At 53.3% G+C, this 14,961-nt stretch overlaps 46 non-coding genes across 46 annotated transcripts; 31 read left to right on the top strand and 15 right to left on the bottom strand.

The window, feature by feature from the left end:
* Positions 1–282: 282 nt before the first annotated feature.
* Trnav-cac lies at positions 283–355 on the top strand. The gene has a single exon. It is a non-coding gene; the product is annotated as a tRNA-Val (tRNA).
* A 157-nt stretch (positions 356–512) lies between these two features.
* Trnav-aac lies at positions 513–585 on the top strand. Its single transcript has one exon. It is a non-coding gene; the product is annotated as a tRNA-Val (tRNA).
* Positions 586–779: 194 nt separating this feature from the next.
* Positions 780–851, bottom strand: Trnap-agg. The gene has a single exon. It is a non-coding gene; the product is annotated as a tRNA-Pro (tRNA).
* Positions 852–1,253: 402 nt separating this feature from the next.
* On the top strand, positions 1,254–1,326 carry Trnav-cac. The gene has a single exon. It is a non-coding gene; the product is annotated as a tRNA-Val (tRNA).
* A 157-nt stretch (positions 1,327–1,483) lies between these two features.
* Positions 1,484–1,556, top strand: Trnav-aac. Its single transcript has one exon. It is a non-coding gene; the product is annotated as a tRNA-Val (tRNA).
* Positions 1,557–1,750: 194 nt separating this feature from the next.
* On the bottom strand, positions 1,751–1,822 carry Trnap-agg. Its single transcript has one exon. It is a non-coding gene; the product is annotated as a tRNA-Pro (tRNA).
* A 402-nt stretch (positions 1,823–2,224) lies between these two features.
* Positions 2,225–2,297, top strand: Trnav-cac. Its single transcript has one exon. It is a non-coding gene; the product is annotated as a tRNA-Val (tRNA).
* Positions 2,298–2,454: 157 nt separating this feature from the next.
* Positions 2,455–2,527, top strand: Trnav-aac. The gene has a single exon. It is a non-coding gene; the product is annotated as a tRNA-Val (tRNA).
* Positions 2,528–2,721: 194 nt separating this feature from the next.
* Positions 2,722–2,793, bottom strand: Trnap-agg. The gene has a single exon. It is a non-coding gene; the product is annotated as a tRNA-Pro (tRNA).
* A 402-nt stretch (positions 2,794–3,195) lies between these two features.
* On the top strand, positions 3,196–3,268 carry Trnav-cac. Its single transcript has one exon. It is a non-coding gene; the product is annotated as a tRNA-Val (tRNA).
* A 157-nt stretch (positions 3,269–3,425) lies between these two features.
* Positions 3,426–3,498, top strand: Trnav-aac. Its single transcript has one exon. It is a non-coding gene; the product is annotated as a tRNA-Val (tRNA).
* A 194-nt stretch (positions 3,499–3,692) lies between these two features.
* Positions 3,693–3,764, bottom strand: Trnap-agg. The gene has a single exon. It is a non-coding gene; the product is annotated as a tRNA-Pro (tRNA).
* Positions 3,765–4,166: 402 nt separating this feature from the next.
* Trnav-cac lies at positions 4,167–4,239 on the top strand. The gene has a single exon. It is a non-coding gene; the product is annotated as a tRNA-Val (tRNA).
* A 157-nt stretch (positions 4,240–4,396) lies between these two features.
* Positions 4,397–4,469, top strand: Trnav-aac. The gene has a single exon. It is a non-coding gene; the product is annotated as a tRNA-Val (tRNA).
* A 194-nt stretch (positions 4,470–4,663) lies between these two features.
* On the bottom strand, positions 4,664–4,735 carry Trnap-agg. Its single transcript has one exon. It is a non-coding gene; the product is annotated as a tRNA-Pro (tRNA).
* Positions 4,736–5,137: 402 nt separating this feature from the next.
* On the top strand, positions 5,138–5,210 carry Trnav-cac. Its single transcript has one exon. It is a non-coding gene; the product is annotated as a tRNA-Val (tRNA).
* A 157-nt stretch (positions 5,211–5,367) lies between these two features.
* Positions 5,368–5,440, top strand: Trnav-aac. Its single transcript has one exon. It is a non-coding gene; the product is annotated as a tRNA-Val (tRNA).
* A 194-nt stretch (positions 5,441–5,634) lies between these two features.
* On the bottom strand, positions 5,635–5,706 carry Trnap-agg. Its single transcript has one exon. It is a non-coding gene; the product is annotated as a tRNA-Pro (tRNA).
* Positions 5,707–6,108: 402 nt separating this feature from the next.
* Trnav-cac lies at positions 6,109–6,181 on the top strand. Its single transcript has one exon. It is a non-coding gene; the product is annotated as a tRNA-Val (tRNA).
* Positions 6,182–6,338: 157 nt separating this feature from the next.
* Positions 6,339–6,411, top strand: Trnav-aac. The gene has a single exon. It is a non-coding gene; the product is annotated as a tRNA-Val (tRNA).
* Positions 6,412–6,605: 194 nt separating this feature from the next.
* Positions 6,606–6,677, bottom strand: Trnap-agg. Its single transcript has one exon. It is a non-coding gene; the product is annotated as a tRNA-Pro (tRNA).
* A 402-nt stretch (positions 6,678–7,079) lies between these two features.
* Positions 7,080–7,152, top strand: Trnav-cac. The gene has a single exon. It is a non-coding gene; the product is annotated as a tRNA-Val (tRNA).
* A 157-nt stretch (positions 7,153–7,309) lies between these two features.
* Positions 7,310–7,382, top strand: Trnav-aac. Its single transcript has one exon. It is a non-coding gene; the product is annotated as a tRNA-Val (tRNA).
* A 194-nt stretch (positions 7,383–7,576) lies between these two features.
* Trnap-agg lies at positions 7,577–7,648 on the bottom strand. Its single transcript has one exon. It is a non-coding gene; the product is annotated as a tRNA-Pro (tRNA).
* A 402-nt stretch (positions 7,649–8,050) lies between these two features.
* Positions 8,051–8,123, top strand: Trnav-cac. The gene has a single exon. It is a non-coding gene; the product is annotated as a tRNA-Val (tRNA).
* A 157-nt stretch (positions 8,124–8,280) lies between these two features.
* Trnav-aac lies at positions 8,281–8,353 on the top strand. The gene has a single exon. It is a non-coding gene; the product is annotated as a tRNA-Val (tRNA).
* Positions 8,354–8,547: 194 nt separating this feature from the next.
* Positions 8,548–8,619, bottom strand: Trnap-agg. The gene has a single exon. It is a non-coding gene; the product is annotated as a tRNA-Pro (tRNA).
* Positions 8,620–9,021: 402 nt separating this feature from the next.
* On the top strand, positions 9,022–9,094 carry Trnav-cac. The gene has a single exon. It is a non-coding gene; the product is annotated as a tRNA-Val (tRNA).
* Positions 9,095–9,251: 157 nt separating this feature from the next.
* Trnav-aac lies at positions 9,252–9,324 on the top strand. The gene has a single exon. It is a non-coding gene; the product is annotated as a tRNA-Val (tRNA).
* A 194-nt stretch (positions 9,325–9,518) lies between these two features.
* Trnap-agg lies at positions 9,519–9,590 on the bottom strand. Its single transcript has one exon. It is a non-coding gene; the product is annotated as a tRNA-Pro (tRNA).
* A 402-nt stretch (positions 9,591–9,992) lies between these two features.
* Trnav-cac lies at positions 9,993–10,065 on the top strand. The gene has a single exon. It is a non-coding gene; the product is annotated as a tRNA-Val (tRNA).
* A 157-nt stretch (positions 10,066–10,222) lies between these two features.
* Positions 10,223–10,295, top strand: Trnav-aac. Its single transcript has one exon. It is a non-coding gene; the product is annotated as a tRNA-Val (tRNA).
* Positions 10,296–10,489: 194 nt separating this feature from the next.
* On the bottom strand, positions 10,490–10,561 carry Trnap-agg. Its single transcript has one exon. It is a non-coding gene; the product is annotated as a tRNA-Pro (tRNA).
* Positions 10,562–10,963: 402 nt separating this feature from the next.
* On the top strand, positions 10,964–11,036 carry Trnav-cac. The gene has a single exon. It is a non-coding gene; the product is annotated as a tRNA-Val (tRNA).
* A 157-nt stretch (positions 11,037–11,193) lies between these two features.
* On the top strand, positions 11,194–11,266 carry Trnav-aac. Its single transcript has one exon. It is a non-coding gene; the product is annotated as a tRNA-Val (tRNA).
* A 194-nt stretch (positions 11,267–11,460) lies between these two features.
* Trnap-agg lies at positions 11,461–11,532 on the bottom strand. Its single transcript has one exon. It is a non-coding gene; the product is annotated as a tRNA-Pro (tRNA).
* A 402-nt stretch (positions 11,533–11,934) lies between these two features.
* On the top strand, positions 11,935–12,007 carry Trnav-cac. The gene has a single exon. It is a non-coding gene; the product is annotated as a tRNA-Val (tRNA).
* A 157-nt stretch (positions 12,008–12,164) lies between these two features.
* On the top strand, positions 12,165–12,237 carry Trnav-aac. Its single transcript has one exon. It is a non-coding gene; the product is annotated as a tRNA-Val (tRNA).
* A 194-nt stretch (positions 12,238–12,431) lies between these two features.
* Trnap-agg lies at positions 12,432–12,503 on the bottom strand. Its single transcript has one exon. It is a non-coding gene; the product is annotated as a tRNA-Pro (tRNA).
* Positions 12,504–12,905: 402 nt separating this feature from the next.
* Positions 12,906–12,978, top strand: Trnav-cac. The gene has a single exon. It is a non-coding gene; the product is annotated as a tRNA-Val (tRNA).
* A 157-nt stretch (positions 12,979–13,135) lies between these two features.
* Trnav-aac lies at positions 13,136–13,208 on the top strand. The gene has a single exon. It is a non-coding gene; the product is annotated as a tRNA-Val (tRNA).
* A 194-nt stretch (positions 13,209–13,402) lies between these two features.
* On the bottom strand, positions 13,403–13,474 carry Trnap-agg. Its single transcript has one exon. It is a non-coding gene; the product is annotated as a tRNA-Pro (tRNA).
* Positions 13,475–13,876: 402 nt separating this feature from the next.
* Positions 13,877–13,949, top strand: Trnav-cac. The gene has a single exon. It is a non-coding gene; the product is annotated as a tRNA-Val (tRNA).
* A 157-nt stretch (positions 13,950–14,106) lies between these two features.
* Trnav-aac lies at positions 14,107–14,179 on the top strand. Its single transcript has one exon. It is a non-coding gene; the product is annotated as a tRNA-Val (tRNA).
* Positions 14,180–14,373: 194 nt separating this feature from the next.
* On the bottom strand, positions 14,374–14,445 carry Trnap-agg. Its single transcript has one exon. It is a non-coding gene; the product is annotated as a tRNA-Pro (tRNA).
* A 402-nt stretch (positions 14,446–14,847) lies between these two features.
* Positions 14,848–14,920, top strand: Trnav-cac. The gene has a single exon. It is a non-coding gene; the product is annotated as a tRNA-Val (tRNA).
* Positions 14,921–14,961: the final 41 nt, after the last annotated feature.

Genomic DNA, 14,961 nt, shown 5'->3' with positions numbered 1-14,961 from the left:
GGCTATTGGTACCTTCATGTAGAGCTGCCGCTGGGCTCGCACTGCCTGCTGCTGAGAAAGTGATTGCTTTTGCTGATATGACTTGCAATAACGACTGCGCGAAACGCCGCTATATCGTTAGGGGTGCTACGGCAGACACCCTCTCGAGCACCCCGAAGACTTCTTGAGCCCTCGGCTGTGATGGGTTCCAGGCTGACAAAAGAACTGTCGTGTGTGCATTCGCGGACGAGAGAAAGTCTGAGGCAAGTTCGAGTGAACAAGGATGGACTCCTCAGGTCCGTCGTTTCCGTAGTGTAGCGGTTATCACGTCTGCTTCACACGCAGAAGGTCCCCGGTTCGATCCCGGGCGGGAACAGTATTTTCCTGCCTATGTCGTATTGTCCTCCAATGAGCCACGTCGTGTGTGGATCTGCTGCATGTCCCTTCGTTTGCAAGTACCACATTTATTGAATTTTTTAGTTACGATGGCAACATCACTATAAGTTGTCTGTGAAGTAAGGTGCACACAAGCAGTTTCCGTGGTGTAGCGGTTATCACGTCTGCCTAACACGCAGAAGGTCCCCGGTTCGATCCCGGGCGGAAACACTTTTTCATCACTTTAAGCAAGACGTACTAACATGCATCTGCTACCATCTGTACCCGAAACCTTCGTAATCGCCTTCACGCGTCGGACCCGAGTGTCAATTGCTCACATCGAATAAGAAATTCATTTGATATTGACGGCGATCTTTTTGCGCTGACTCAGCCACTGACGTGCGATCAGTTTGCACAAAACGCTAGGGCTCGTCCGGGATTTGAACCCGGGACCTCCTGCAACCTAAGCAGGAATCATACCCCTAGACCAACGAGCCCTGTGACACGGCGAACGCCAATTATTCCAGCCCCTCGATGTCGTCCAGGGTGCCCTGGAAGTCTCGTGTACGCTGGCGGGATGGGGGCGGCGCGAATTCCCGCGGTCGGCGGCCTTCCTGGGCTATTGGTACCTTCATGTAGAGCTGCCGCTGGGCTCGCACTGCCTGCTGCTGAGAAAGTGATTGCTTTTGCTGATATGACTTGCAATAACGACTGCGCGAAACGCCGCTATATCGTTAGGGGTGCTACGGCAGACACCCTCTCGAGCACCCCGAAGACTTCTTGAGCCCTCGGCTGTGATGGGTTCCAGGCTGACAAAAGAACTGTCGTGTGTGCATTCGCGGACGAGAGAAAGTCTGAGGCAAGTTCGAGTGAACAAGGATGGACTCCTCAGGTCCGTCGTTTCCGTAGTGTAGCGGTTATCACGTCTGCTTCACACGCAGAAGGTCCCCGGTTCGATCCCGGGCGGGAACAGTATTTTCCTGCCTATGTCGTATTGTCCTCCAATGAGCCACGTCGTGTGTGGATCTGCTGCATGTCCCTTCGTTTGCAAGTACCACATTTATTGAATTTTTTAGTTACGATGGCAACATCACTATAAGTTGTCTGTGAAGTAAGGTGCACACAAGCAGTTTCCGTGGTGTAGCGGTTATCACGTCTGCCTAACACGCAGAAGGTCCCCGGTTCGATCCCGGGCGGAAACACTTTTTCATCACTTTAAGCAAGACGTACTAACATGCATCTGCTACCATCTGTACCCGAAACCTTCGTAATCGCCTTCACGCGTCGGACCCGAGTGTCAATTGCTCACATCGAATAAGAAATTCATTTGATATTGACGGCGATCTTTTTGCGCTGACTCAGCCACTGACGTGCGATCAGTTTGCACAAAACGCTAGGGCTCGTCCGGGATTTGAACCCGGGCCCTCCTGCAACCTAAGCAGGAATCATACCCCTAGACCAACGAGCCCTGTGACACGGCGAACGCCAATTATTCCAGTCCCTCGATGTCGTCCAGGGTGCCCTGGAAGTCTCGTGTACGCTGGCGGGATGGGGGCGGCGCGAATTCCCGCGGTCGGCGGCCTTCCTGGGCTATTGGTACCTTCATGTAGAGCTGCCGCTGGGCTCGCACTGCCTGCTGCTGAGAAAGTGATTGCTTTTGCTGATATGACTTGCAATAACGACTGCGCGAAACGCCGCTATATCGTTAGGGGTGCTACGGCAGACACCCTCTCGAGCACCCCGAAGACTTCTTGAGCCCTCGGCTGTGATGGGTTCCAGGCTGACAAAAGAACTGTCGTGTGTGCATTCGCGGACGAGAGAAAGTCTGAGGCAAGTTCGAGTGAACAAGGATGGACTCCTCAGGTCCGTCGTTTCCGTAGTGTAGCGGTTATCACGTCTGCTTCACACGCAGAAGGTCCCCGGTTCGATCCCGGGCGGGAACAGTATTTTCCTGCCTATGTCGTATTGTCCTCCAATGAGCCACGTCGTGTGTGGATCTGCTGCATGTCCCTTCGTTTGCAAGTACCACATTTATTGAATTTTTTAGTTACGATGGCAACATCACTATAAGTTGTCTGTGAAGTAAGGTGCACACAAGCAGTTTCCGTGGTGTAGCGGTTATCACGTCTGCCTAACACGCAGAAGGTCCCCGGTTCGATCCCGGGCGGAAACACTTTTTCATCACTTTAAGCAAGACGTACTAACATGCATCTGCTACCATCTGTACCCGAAACCTTCGTAATCGCCTTCACGCGTCGGACCCGAGTGTCAATTGCTCACATCGAATAAGAAATTCATTTGATATTGACGGCGATCTTTTTGCGCTGACTCAGCCACTGACGTGCGATCAGTTTGCACAAAACGCTAGGGCTCGTCCGGGATTTGAACCCGGGACCTCCTGCAACCTAAGCAGGAATCATACCCCTAGACCAACGAGCCCTGTGACACGGCGAACGCCAATTATTCCAGCCCCTCGATGTCGTCCAGGGTGCCCTGGAAGTCTCGTGTACGCTGGCGGGATGGGGGCGGCGCGAATTCCCGCGGTCGGCGGCCTTCCTGGGCTATTGGTACCTTCATGTAGAGCTGCCGCTGGGCTCGCACTGCCTGCTGCTGAGAAAGTGATTGCTTTTGCTGATATGACTTGCAATAACGACTGCGCGAAACGCCGCTATATCGTTAGGGGTGCTACGGCAGACACCCTCTCGAGCACCCCGAAGACTTCTTGAGCCCTCGGCTGTGATGGGTTCCAGGCTGACAAAAGAACTGTCGTGTGTGCATTCGCGGACGAGAGAAAGTCTGAGGCAAGTTCGAGTGAACAAGGATGGACTCCTCAGGTCCGTCGTTTCCGTAGTGTAGCGGTTATCACGTCTGCTTCACACGCAGAAGGTCCCCGGTTCGATCCCGGGCGGGAACAGTATTTTCCTGCCTATGTCGTATTGTCCTCCAATGAGCCACGTCGTGTGTGGATCTGCTGCATGTCCCTTCGTTTGCAAGTACCACATTTATTGAATTTTTTAGTTACGATGGCAACATCACTATAAGTTGTCTGTGAAGTAAGGTGCACACAAGCAGTTTCCGTGGTGTAGCGGTTATCACGTCTGCCTAACACGCAGAAGGTCCCCGGTTCGATCCCGGGCGGAAACACTTTTTCATCACTTTAAGCAAGACGTACTAACATGCATCTGCTACCATCTGTACCCGAAACCTTCGTAATCGCCTTCACGCGTCGGACCCGAGTGTCAATTGCTCACATCGAATAAGAAATTCATTTGATATTGACGGCGATCTTTTTGCGCTGACTCAGCCACTGACGTGCGATCAGTTTGCACAAAACGCTAGGGCTCGTCCGGGATTTGAACCCGGGACCTCCTGCAACCTAAGCAGGAATCATACCCCTAGACCAACGAGCCCTGTGACACGGCGAACGCCAATTATTCCAGTCCCTCGATGTCGTCCAGGGTGCCCTGGAAGTCTCGTGTACGCTGGCGGGATGGGGGCGGCGCGAATTCCCGCGGTCGGCGGCCTTCCTGTGCTATTGGTACCTTCATGTAGAGCTGCCGCTGGGCTCGCACTGCCTGCTGCTGAGAAAGTGATTGCTTTTGCTGATATGACTTGCAATAACGACTGCGCGAAACGCCGCTATATCGTTAGGGGTGCTACGGCAGACACCCTCTCGAGCACCCCGAAGACTTCTTGAGCCCTCGGCTGTGATGGGTTCCAGGCTGACAAAAGAACTGTCGTGTGTGCATTCGCGGACGAGAGAAAGTCTGAGGCAAGTTCGAGTGAACAAGGATGGACTCCTCAGGTCCGTCGTTTCCGTAGTGTAGCGGTTATCACGTCTGCTTCACACGCAGAAGGTCCCCGGTTCGATCCCGGGCGGGAACAGTATTTTCCTGCCTATGTCGTATTGTCCTCCAATGAGCCACGTCGTGTGTGGATCTGCTGCATGTCCCTTCGTTTGCAAGTACCACATTTATTGAATTTTTTAGTTACGATGGCAACATCACTATAAGTTGTCTGTGAAGTAAGGTGCACACAAGCAGTTTCCGTGGTGTAGCGGTTATCACGTCTGCCTAACACGCAGAAGGTCCCCGGTTCGATCCCGGGCGGAAACACTTTTTCATCACTTTAAGCAAGACGTACTAACATGCATCTGCTACCATCTGTACCCGAAACCTTCGTAATCGCCTTCACGCGTCGGACCCGAGTGTCAATTGCTCACATCGAATAAGAAATTCATTTGATATTGACGGCGATCTTTTTGCGCTGACTCAGCCACTGACGTGCGATCAGTTTGCACAAAACGCTACGGCTCGTCCGGGATTTGAACCCGGGACCTCCTGCACCCTAAGCAGGAATCATACCCCTAGACCAACGAGCCCTGTGACACGGCGAACGCCAATTATTCCAGTCCCTCGATGTCGTCCAGGGTGCCCTGGAAGTCTCGTGTACGCTGGCGGGATGGGGGCGGCGCGAATTCCCGCGGTCGGCGGCCTTCCTGGGCTATTGGTACCTTCATGTAGAGCTGCCGCTGGGCTCGCACTGCCTGCTGCTGAGAAAGTGATTGCTTTTGCTGATATGACTTGCAATAACGACTGCGCGAAACGCCGCTATATCGTTAGGGGTGCTACGGCAGACACCCTCTCGAGCACCCCGAAGACTTCTTGAGCCCTCGGCTGTGATGGGTTCCAGGCTGACAAAAGAACTGTCGTGTGTGCATTCGCGGACGAGAGAAAGTCTGAGGCAAGTTCGAGTGAACAAGGATGGACTCCTCAGGTCCGTCGTTTCCGTAGTGTAGCGGTTATCACGTCTGCTTCACACGCAGAAGGTCCCCGGTTCGATCCCGGGCGGGAACAGTATTTTCCTGCCTATGTCGTATTGTCCTCCAATGAGCCACGTCGTGTGTGGATCTGCTGCATGTCCCTTCGTTTGCAAGTACCACATTTATTGAATTTTTTAGTTACGATGGCAACATCACTATAAGTTGTCTGTGAAGTAAGGTGCACACAAGCAGTTTCCGTGGTGTAGCGGTTATCACGTCTGCCTAACACGCAGAAGGTCCCCGGTTCGATCCCGGGCGGAAACACTTTTTCATCACTTTAAGCAAGACGTACTAACATGCATCTGCTACCATCTGTACCCGAAACCTTCGTAATCGCCTTCACGCGTCGGACCCGAGTGTCAATTGCTCACATCGAATAAGAAATTCATTTGATATTGACGGCGATCTTTTTGCGCTGACTCAGCCACTGACGTGCGATCAGTTTGCACAAAACGCTAGGGCTCGTCCGGGATTTGAACCCGGGACCTCCTGCAACCTAAGCAGGAATCATACCCCTAGACCAACGAGCCCTGTGACACGGCGAACGCCAATTATTCCAGTCCCTCGATGTCGTCCAGGGTGCCCTGGAAGTCTCGTGTACGCTGGCGGGATGGGGGCGGCGCGAATTCCCGCGGTCGGCGGCCTTCCTGGGCTATTGGTACCTTCATGTAGAGCTGCCGCTGGGCTCGCACTGCCTGCTGCTGAGAAAGTGATTGCTTTTGCTGATATGACTTGCAATAACGACTGCGCGAAACGCCGCTATATCGTTAGGGGTGCTACGGCAGACACCCTCTCGAGCACCCCGAAGACTTCTTGAGCCCTCGGCTGTGATGGGTTCCAGGCTGACAAAAGAACTGTCGTGTGTGCATTCGCGGACGAGAGAAAGTCTGAGGCAAGTTCGAGTGAACAAGGATGGACTCCTCAGGTCCGTCGTTTCCGTAGTGTAGCGGTTATCACGTCTGCTTCACACGCAGAAGGTCCCCGGTTCGATCCCGGGCGGGAACAGTATTTTCCTGCCTATGTCGTATTGTCCTCCAATGAGCCACGTCGTGTGTGGATCTGCTGCATGTCCCTTCGTTTGCAAGTACCACATTTATTGAATTTTTTAGTTACGATGGCAACATCACTATAAGTTGTCTGTGAAGTAAGGTGCACACAAGCAGTTTCCGTGGTGTAGCGGTTATCACGTCTGCCTAACACGCAGAAGGTCCCCGGTTCGATCCCGGGCGGAAACACTTTTTCATCACTTTAAGCAAGACGTACTAACATGCATCTGCTACCATCTGTACCCGAAACCTTCGTAATCGCCTTCACGCGTCGGACCCGAGTGTCAATTGCTCACATCGAATAAGAAATTCATTTGATATTGACGGCGATCTTTTTGCGCTGACTCAGCCACTGACGTGCGATCAGTTTGCACAAAACGCTAGGGCTCGTCCGGGATTTGAACCCGGGACCTCCTGCAACCTAAGCAGGAATCATACCCCTAGACCAACGAGCCCTGTGACACGGCGAATGCCAATTATTCCAGCCCCTCGATGTCGTCCAGGGTGCCCTGGAAGTCTCGTGTACGCTGGCGGGATGGGGGCGGCGCGAATTCCCGCGGTCGGCGGCCTTCCTGGGCTATTGGTACCTTCATGTAGAGCTGCCGCTGGGCTCGCACTGCCTGCTGCTGAGAAAGTGATTGCTTTTGCTGATATGACTTGCAATAACGACTGCGCGAAACGCCGCTATATCGTTAGGGGTGCTACGGCAGACACCCTCTCGAGCACCCCGAAGACTTCTTGAGCCCTCGGCTGTGATGGGTTCCAGGCTGACAAAAGAACTGTCGTGTGTGCATTCGCGGACGAGAGAAAGTCTGAGGCAAGTTCGAGTGAACAAGGATGGACTCCTCAGGTCCGTCGTTTCCGTAGTGTAGCGGTTATCACGTCTGCTTCACACGCAGAAGGTCCCCGGTTCGATCCCGGGCGGGAACAGTATTTTCCTGCCTATGTCGTATTGTCCTCCAATGAGCCACGTCGTGTGTGGATCTGCTGCATGTCCCTTCGTTTGCAAGTACCACATTTATTGAATTTTTTAGTTACGATGGCAACATCACTATAAGTTGTCTGTGAAGTAAGGTGCACACAAGCAGGTTCCGTGGTGTAGCGGTTATCACGTCTGCCTAACACGCAGAAGGTCCCCGGTTCGATCCCGGGCGGAAACACTTTTTCATCACTTTAAGCAAGACGTACTAACATGCATCTGCTACCATCTGTACCCGAAACCTTCGTAATCGCCTTCACGCGTCGGACCCGAGTGTCAATTGCTCACATCGAATAAGAAATTCATTTGATATTGACGGCGATCTTTTTGCGCTGACTCAGCCACTGACGTGCGATCAGTTTGCACAAAACGCTAGGGCTCGTCCGGGATTTGAACCCGGGACCTCCTGCAACCTAAGCAGGAATCATACCCCTAGACCAACGAGCCCTGTGACACGGCGAACGCCAATTATTCCAGTCCCTCGATGTCGTCCAGGGTGCCCTGGAAGTCTCGTGTACGCTGGCGGGATGGGGGCGGCGCGAATTCCCGCGGTCGGCGGCCTTCCTGTGCTATTGGTACCTTCATGTAGAGCTGCCGCTGGGCTCGCACTGCCTGCTGCTGAGAAAGTGATTGCTTTTGCTGATATGACTTGCAATAACGACTGCGCGAAACGCCGCTATATCGTTAGGGGTGCTACGGCAGACACCCTCTCGAGCACCCCGAAGACTTCTTGAGCCCCCGGCTGTGATGGGTTCCAGGCTGACAAAAGAACTGTCGTGTGTGCATTCGCGGACGAGAGAAAGTCTGAGGCAAGTTCGAGTGAACAAGGATGGACTCCTCAGGTCCGTCGTTTCCGTAGTGTAGCGGTTATCACGTCTGCTTCACACGCAGAAGGTCCCCGGTTCGATCCCGGGCGGGAACAGTATTTTCCTGCCTATGTCGTATTGTCCTCCAATGAGCCACGTCGTGTGTGGATCTGCTGCATGTCCCTTCGTTTGCAAGTACCACATTTATTGAATTTTTTAGTTACGATGGCAACATCACTATAAGTTGTCTGTGAAGTAAGGTGCACACAAGCAGTTTCCGTGGTGTAGCGGTTATCACGTCTGCCTAACACGCAGAAGGTCCCCGGTTCGATCCCGGGCGGAAACACTTTTTCATCACTTTAAGCAAGACGTACTAACATGCATCTGCTACCATCTGTACCCGAAACCTTCGTAATCGCCTTCACGCGTCGGACCCGAGTGTCAATTGCTCACATCGAATAAGAAATTCATTTGATATTGACGGCGATCTTTTTGCGCTGACTCAGCCACTGACGTGCGATCAGTTTGCACAAAACGCTAGGGCTCGTCCGGGATTTGAACCCGGGACCTCCTGCACCCTAAGCAGGAATCATACCCCTAGACCAACGAGCCCTGTGACACGGCGAACGCCAATTATTCCAGTCCCTCGATGTCGTCCAGGGTGCCCTGGAAGTCTCGTGTACGCTGGCGGGATGGGGGCGGCGCGAATTCCCGCGGTCGGCGGCCTTCCTGGGCTATTGGTACCTTCATGTAGAGCTGCCGCTGGGCTCGCACTGCCTGCTGCTGAGAAAGTGATTGCTTTTGCTGATATGACTTGCAATAACGACTGCGCGAAACGCCGCTATATCGTTAGGGGTGCTACGGCAGACACCCTCTCGAGCACCCCGAAGACTTCTTGAGCCCTCGGCTGTGATGGGTTCCAGGCTGACAAAAGAACTGTCGTGTGTGCATTCGCGGACGAGAGAAAGTCTGAGGCAAGTTCGAGTGAACAAGGATGGACTCCTCAGGTCCGTCGTTTCCGTAGTGTAGCGGTTATCACGTCTGCTTCACACGCAGAAGGTCCCCGGTTCGATCCCGGGCGGGAACAGTATTTTCCTGCCTATGTCGTATTGTCCTCCAATGAGCCACGTCGTGTGTGGATCTGCTGCATGTCCCTTCGTTTGCAAGTACCACATTTATTGAATTTTTTAGTTACGATGGCAACATCACTATAAGTTGTCTGTGAAGTAAGGTGCACACAAGCAGTTTCCGTGGTGTAGCGGTTATCACGTCTGCCTAACACGCAGAAGGTCCCCGGTTCGATCCCGGGCGGAAACACTTTTTCATCACTTTAAGCAAGACGTACTAACATGCATCTGCTACCATCTGTACCCGAAACCTTCGTAATCGCCTTCACGCGTCGGACCCGAGTGTCAATTGCTCACATCGAATAAGAAATTCATTTGATATTGACGGCGATCTTTTTGCGCTGACTCAGCCACTGACGTGCGATCAGTTTGCACAAAACGCTAGGGCTCGTCCGGGATTTGAACCCGGGACCTCCTGCAACCTAAGCAGGAATCATACCCCTAGACCAACGAGCCCTGTGACACGGCGAACGCCAATTATTCCAGTCCCTCGATGTCGTCCAGGGTGCCCTGGAAGTCTCGTGTACGCTGGCGGGATGGGGGCGGCGCGAATTCCCGCGGTCGGCGGCCTTCCTGGGCTATTGGTACCTTCATGTAGAGCTGCCGCTGGGCTCGCACTGCCTGCTGCTGAGAAAGTGATTGCTTTTGCTGATATGACTTGCAATAACGACTGCGCGAAACGCCGCTATATCGTTAGGGGTGCTACGGCAGACACCCTCTCGAGCACCCCGAAGACTTCTTGAGCCCTCGGCTGTGATGGGTTCCAGGCTGACAAAAGAACTGTCGTGTGTGCATTCGCGGACGAGAGAAAGTCTGAGGCAAGTTCGAGTGAACAAGGATGGACTCCTCAGGTCCGTCGTTTCCGTAGTGTAGCGGTTATCACGTCTGCTTCACACGCAGAAGGTCCCCGGTTCGATCCCGGGCGGGAACAGTATTTTCCTGCCTATGTCGTATTGTCCTCCAATGAGCCACGTCGTGTGTGGATCTGCTGCATGTCCCTTCGTTTGCAAGTACCACATTTATTGAATTTTTTAGTTACGATGGCAACATCACTATAAGTTGTCTGTGAAGTAAGGTGCACACAAGCAGTTTCCGTGGTGTAGCGGTTATCACGTCTGCCTAACACGCAGAAGGTCCCCGGTTCGATCCCGGGCGGAAACACTTTTTCATCACTTTAAGCAAGACGTACTAACATGCATCTGCTACCATCTGTACCCGAAACCTTCGTAATCGCCTTCACGCGTCGGACCCGAGTGTCAATTGCTCACATCGAATAAGAAATTCATTTGATATTGACGGCGATCTTTTTGCGCTGACTCAGCCACTGACGTGCGATCAGTTTGCACAAAACGCTAGGGCTCGTCCGGGATTTGAACCCGGGACCTCCTGCAACCTAAGCAGGAATCATACCCCTAGACCAACGAGCCCTGTGACACGGCGAACGCCAATTATTCCAGTCCCTCGATGTCGTCCAGGGTGCCCTGGAAGTCTCGTGTACGCTGGCGGGATGGGGGCGGCGCGAATTCCCGCGGTCGGCGGCCTTCCTGTGCTATTGGTACCTTCATGTAGAGCTGCCGCTGGGCTCGCACTGCCTGCTGCTGAGAAAGTGATTGCTTTTGCTGATATGACTTGCAATAACGACTGCGCGAAACGCCGCTATATCGTTAGGGGTGCTACGGCAGACACCCTCTCGAGCACCCCGAAGACTTCTTGAGCCCCCGGCTGTGATGGGTTCCAGGCTGACAAAAGAACTGTCGTGTGTGCATTCGCGGACGAGAGAAAGTCTGAGGCAAGTTCGAGTGAACAAGGATGGACTCCTCAGGTCCGTCGTTTCCGTAGTGTAGCGGTTATCACGTCTGCTTCACACGCAGAAGGTCCCCGGTTCGATCCCGGGCGGGAACAGTATTTTCCTGCCTATGTCGTATTGTCCTCCAATGAGCCACGTCGTGTGTGGATCTGCTGCATGTCCCTTCGTTTGCAAGTACCACATTTATTGAATTTTTTAGTTACGATGGCAACATCACTATAAGTTGTCTGTGAAGTAAGGTGCACACAAGCAGTTTCCGTGGTGTAGCGGTTATCACGTCTGCCTAACACGCAGAAGGTCCCCGGTTCGATCCCGGGCGGAAACACTTTTTCATCACTTTAAGCAAGACGTACTAACATGCATCTGCTACCATCTGTACCCGAAACCTTCGTAATCGCCTTCACGCGTCGGACCCGAGTGTCAATTGCTCACATCGAATAAGAAATTCATTTGATATTGACGGCGATCTTTTTGCGCTGACTCAGCCACTGACGTGCGATCAGTTTGCACAAAACGCTAGGGCTCGTCCGGGATTTGAACCCGGGACCTCCTGCACCCTAAGCAGGAATCATACCCCTAGACCAACGAGCCCTGTGACACGGCGAACGCCAATTATTCCAGTCCCTCGATGTCGTCCAGGGTGCCCTGGAAGTCTCGTGTACGCTGGCGGGATGGGGGCGGCGCGAATTCCCGCGGTCGGCGGCCTTCCTGTGCTATTGGTACCTTCATGTAGAGCTGCCGCTGGGCTCGCACTGCCTGCTGCTGAGAAAGTGATTGCTTTTGCTGATATGACTTGCAATAACGACTGCGCGAAACGCCGCTATATCGTTAGGGGTGCTACGGCAGACACCCTCTCGAGCACCCCGAAGACTTCTTGAGCCCTCGGCTGTGATGGGTTCCAGGCTGACAAAAGAACTGTCGTGTGTGCATTCGCGGACGAGAGAAAGTCTGAGGCAAGTTCGAGTGAACAAGGATGGACTCCTCAGGTCCGTCGTTTCCGTAGTGTAGCGGTTATCACGTCTGCTTCACACGCAGAAGGTCCCCGGTTCGATCCCGGGCGGGAACAGTATTTTCCTGCCTATGTCGTATTGTCCTCCAATGAGCCACGTCGTGTGTGGATCTGCTGCATGTCCCTTCGTTTGCAAGTACCACATTTATTGAATTTTTTAGTTACGATGGCAACATCACTATAAGTTGTCTGTGAAGTAAGGTGCACACAAGCAGTTTCCGTGGTGTAGCGGTTATCACGTCTGCCTAACACGCAGAAGGTCCCCGGTTCGATCCCGGGCGGAAACACTTTTTCATCACTTTAAGCAAGACGTACTAACATGCATCTGCTACCATCTGTACCCGAAACCTTCGTAATCGCCTTCACGCGTCGGACCCGAGTGTCAATTGCTCACATCGAATAAGAAATTCATTTGATATTGACGGCGATCTTTTTGCGCTGACTCAGCCACTGACGTGCGATCAGTTTGCACAAAACGCTAGGGCTCGTCCGGGATTTGAACCCGGGACCTCCTGCAACCTAAGCAGGAATCATACCCCTAGACCAACGAGCCCTGTGACACGGCGAACGCCAATTATTCCAGTCCCTCGATGTCGTCCAGGGTGCCCTGGAAGTCTCGTGTACGCTGGCGGGATGGGGGCGGCGCGAATTCCCGCGGTCGGCGGCCTTCCTGTGCTATTGGTACCTTCATGTAGAGCTGCCGCTGGGCTCGCACTGCCTGCTGCTGAGAAAGTGATTGCTTTTGCTGATATGACTTGCAATAACGACTGCGCGAAACGCCGCTATATCGTTAGGGGTGCTACGGCAGACACCCTCTCGAGCACCCCGAAGACTTCTTGAGCCCCCGGCTGTGATGGGTTCCAGGCTGACAAAAGAACTGTCGTGTGTGCATTCGCGGACGAGAGAAAGTCTGAGGCAAGTTCGAGTGAACAAGGATGGACTCCTCAGGTCCGTCGTTTCCGTAGTGTAGCGGTTATCACGTCTGCTTCACACGCAGAAGGTCCCCGGTTCGATCCCGGGCGGGAACAGTATTTTCCTGCCTATGTCGTATTGTCCTCCAATGAGCCACGTCGTGTGTGGATCTGCTGCATGTCCCTTCGTTTGCAAGTACCACATTTATTGAATTTTTTAGTTACGATGGCAACATCACTATAAGTTGTCTGTGAAGTAAGGTGCACACAAGCAGTTTCCGTGGTGTAGCGGTTATCACGTCTGCCTAACACGCTGAAGGTCCCCGGTTCGATCCCGGGCGGAAACACTTTTTCATCACTTTAAGCAAGACGTACTAACATGCATCTGCTACCATCTGTACCCGAAACCTTCGTAATCGCCTTCACGCGTCGGACCCGAGTGTCAATTGCTCACATCGAATAAGAAATTCATTTGATATTGACGGCGATCTTTTTGCGCTGACTCAGCCACTGACGTGCGATCAGTTTGCACAAAACGCTAGGGCTCGTCCGGGATTTGAACCCGGGACCTCCTGCACCCTAAGCAGGAATCATACCCCTAGACCAACGAGCCCTGTGACACGGCGAACGCCAATTATTCCAGTCCCTCGATGTCGTCCAGGGTGCCCTGGAAGTCTCGTGTACGCTGGCGGGATGGGGGCGGCGCGAATTCCCGCGGTCGGCGGCCTTCCTGGGCTATTGGTACCTTCATGTAGAGCTGCCGCTGGGCTCGCACTGCCTGCTGCTGAGAAAGTGATTGCTTTTGCTGATATGACTTGCAATAACGACTGCGCGAAACGCCGCTATATCGTTAGGGGTGCTACGGCAGACACCCTCTCGAGCACCCCGAAGACTTCTTGAGCCCTCGGCTGTGATGGGTTCCAGGCTGACAAAAGAACTGTCGTGTGTGCATTCGCGGACGAGAGAAAGTCTGAGGCAAGTTCGAGTGAACAAGGATGGACTCCTCAGGTCCGTCGTTTCCGTAGTGTAGCGGTTATCACGTCTGCTTCACACGCAGAAGGTCCCCGGTTCGATCCCGGGCGGGAACAGTATTTTCCTGCCTATGTCGTATTGTCCTCCAATGAGCCACGTCGTGTGTGGATCTGCTGCATGTCCCTTCGTTTGCAAGTACCACATTTATTGAATTTTTTAGTTACGATGGCAACATCACTATAAGTTGTCTGTGAAGTAAGGTGCACACAAGCAGTTTCCGTGGTGTAGCGGTTATCACGTCTGCCTAACACGCAGAAGGTCCCCGGTTCGATCCCGGGCGGAAACACTTTTTCATCACTTTAAGCAAGACGTACTAACATGCATCTGCTACCATCTGTACCCGAAACCTTCGTAATCGCCTTCACGCGTCGGACCCGAGTGTCAATTGCTCACATCGAATAAGAAATTCATTTGATATTGACGGCGATCTTTTTGCGCTGACTCAGCCACTGACGTGCGATCAGTTTGCACAAAACGCTAGGGCTCGTCCGGGATTTGAACCCGGGACCTCCTGCAACCTAAGCAGGAATCATACCCCTAGACCAACGAGCCCTGTGACACGGCGAACGCCAATTATTCCAGTCCCTCGATGTCGTCCAGGGTGCCCTGGAAGTCTCGTGTACGCTGGCGGGATGGGGGCGGCGCGAATTCCCGCGGTCGGCGGCCTTCCTGGGCTATTGGTACCTTCATGTAGAGCTGCCGCTGGGCTCGCACTGCCTGCTGCTGAGAAAGTGATTGCTTTTGCTGATATGACTTGCAATAACGACTGCGCGAAACGCCGCTATATCGTTAGGGGTGCTACGGCAGACACCCTCTCGAGCACCCCGAAGACTTCTTGAGCCCTCGGCTGTGATGGGTTCCAGGCTGACAAAAGAACTGTCGTGTGTGCATTCGCGGACGAGAGAAAGTCTGAGGCAAGTTCGAGTGAACAAGGATGGACTCCTCAGGTCCGTCGTTTCCGTAGTGTAGCGGTTATCACGTCTGCTTCACACGCAGAAGGTCCCCGGTTCGATCCCGGGCGATAACAGTATTTTCCTGCCTATGTCGTATTGTCCTCCAATGAGCCAC

This window comes from Schistocerca americana, unplaced genomic scaffold (assembly GCF_021461395.2).
Source record: "Schistocerca americana isolate TAMUIC-IGC-003095 unplaced genomic scaffold, iqSchAmer2.1 HiC_scaffold_220, whole genome shotgun sequence".
Lineage (NCBI taxonomy): Eukaryota > Metazoa > Arthropoda > Insecta > Orthoptera > Acrididae > Schistocerca > Schistocerca americana.
The sequence above is the reverse complement of the archived record's forward strand: the minus strand, read 5'-3'. Positions and strand labels throughout refer to the sequence as shown.